Genomic DNA, 2,802 nt, shown 5'->3' on the forward strand with positions numbered 1-2,802 from the left:
AACATCGAAAGTTATAGGTTTCACATTATCCAAATCTAGAAATGGGATTTAAACAAAATGTGAAAAGCCATGACATAAACCTCTAGAATGATCATATGGGTTCCCTCTCCTCTCAATTAATCTCCTTTCTCAAATGCTTTCTTCTCCTCTCACTATTTCTCTTGTCCTTTTAACTCACTATTCTTTATCTTTTTTTTTTTTAGATTTGAAGTGGAAGTTGGGCAGCGACATTTGTTCTTAGGAAAATCTCTAAATTGTTTATATTAGCTTTTAGTCTTATCAACATGTGTGGATTAGGGATCCAACTCCTCAAAAGGGATGGTGACCCTAAAATAATCTTTATAGGGGTGTTTAATCATGTTAAGGCTCTACGGAATATTTTAGAATCTATTAATCCGAATTGAGCAGAAAGGCATGATTGAGTATTAACTTAGAAATAATAGCACCCATTTGATCCAATAAACAATGAAAGGCACAAAGAAAATGGTTTGCTTGCAAGTTATCACATTAGTGGCTAAATGAATAAAGTAATAAGTGGCTTCATACAAAAGGAATTAATGCATGACATAGAAATGCACACCTACTTTCTACCTAGAAGGATGCACTAATTAAAGGGGGTAATAAAATGGGAACTTAAGGGCTTACTTATATGTTGAGCTATCTTGACACACCAGTAAATGGACACTCGTACTCCAAAAGGAGCATGTAAGGGAATATAGAGATCCTCATAAGATTTACAAGGACTATTTGTGCCAAGGATTTGAATAGAAGGTTCACCCAAAGTACAATGATCAAATGAGAAATCAACAAGTAATCCTCATATAGAGATTAATCAAAGTGAATGGATGGGTAACATTTGACAAGTCGGGTTGATAGGTGAGCTAAGAAAAGCTCATTGCATTAAGGTTCACCAACAAGGTAATAAATGACACGAAAAGGAAGAGTAATAACAAATTTACTCTTATGGATCCAATAAATAAGAAATCAATCACATGAAGAGTGGCTCACATTTGAGGAATGGATACACACTAAGCTAGTGGGGAACTCAATCGACTAGATACATATAGAAAATTTTCTCAAATTAAGGAAATAGGTACTGATAAAGGAATCACTTGAAGACAATAGAGAAAAACTCAATGATCAACAGTGATTCCCTACTTAAAACCAAAGGAAGACACTAGGAATGGAGTCATCTACACAAACAAAGAAGAAACAGGCAAAGAAGCAAGCTTAAAATACTAAGCTCCAATCTTATTTAGGGAGATGAGTTGACATGTAAAAAGGTGCACTATCCCTACCTTATTGCAAGACGGTACCTAACTACTCCTTAATTCTACACATTAGAGAAGGAAGCAACAAGTATAATAATGAAGATACCTAACTACTCTCTAATTCTACGCATCATAGAAGGAAGTAACAAGTATAATAATGAAGACAATCATAAGTAACAAAAACTACACAAAAGGGTTTGCGAAGAAGGATGGAGATTTTTGTCTCAAAAGGTGAGCCCCTAAACATGGGGGATAATGCTCAGTAGTTCAGTCCTAGGGTTGGGATTTTTAAACCCCAATATGCAAGGTTAAGCTCTAATCCCTAGCAACAGTAAGCGACTAATTTGTTTATGTACAACCAAATGGCTAGCAGAGCTCCCATCTTCACCAACAAGTTTTAAGTGGGCAAGATACATCCTAAGTGGAATGCTTCGTATATCTATTAAGAGACTCTTGCCTCTTAAAGGATAACATGACTACAATTCTAAACGAACCTAGAAGGGGTATTGTCAACATCAAATTCCAACGGTGTTAGCTTTGGTGCAATCCCAAGAGGGGGGTGAATTGGAGATTTAAAAATTACGCCTAGGTTTATCTAGTCCAACAATTAGTATTACGCAACCTAAGAAGCAATCTAAGCAGTTTCAAACCCAAGCAGATATTCAACTAATAAACACATATGCGCAGAAAATAAAGTGTGAAAAATAAACTGACACCATATATGTTATCGGGATTCGGCCAAAGTGCCTACATCTCCATTTTGGCTAACCAGCACAAGGATTCCACTACGGCTCACTTAACGGGTGGAGCGGCACCGTTTAAAACAGGTTAATTAGCGGGGCTGACCTCAAACTATACCTTACTAGGATGGTGCACCTAACTTTTCTAACCAGGTCTAAGCCAATTCGAGACTATTCCACAGGGCTAGTCTCCCTCTACAGGCCCACGCTTGGAATACAACAAATGTATATGAAATTTTGTGTACACGAAAATATGTTTCTTCACAAGCAGATATGTACCACAGTATAGCTCAAATAATAATGCAAGCACGAATGATAGAAAATATGCTCATATGTGTGCTAAACATTCAATCAAGTATAGATAAGCAATTAGGATCTAGAGTGTATATCTAAGCAAGCTTTGAAACACAGTATTGAATATCACAATATCAGTTTAGGGTTTCAAAAGATGCCAGAGAGATGATTCAAACAACCTCAACAGTATGTTCTCAATAAACTAAGCACAAGAGATGTTTGAATGCAAACTTGAAAACAATCTTTGCACAAAAAAATGCAGGCTAAGGTAACTTGCAATGACAATGTAAGAACCACAAGCCTCTAAGTCTTCCCACACAAGATCTATTAAATAAAATCAGTGGGAGAACTTCAAGCTTTACCCTCAATAATAAAATCAATCAATGAGCACAACAAATGAGAATATTAAGTTAATGAGAATGAAGCATAACTCACTCGAAAAATGAGCAGCTCGAAAGCTATCCTAAGTATAGGATTTCTGTCGTGTAATATTTAGC

This window comes from Malania oleifera, chromosome 8, assembly GCF_029873635.1.
Source record: "Malania oleifera isolate guangnan ecotype guangnan chromosome 8, ASM2987363v1, whole genome shotgun sequence".
Classification (NCBI taxonomy): domain Eukaryota; kingdom Viridiplantae; phylum Streptophyta; class Magnoliopsida; order Santalales; family Ximeniaceae; genus Malania; species Malania oleifera.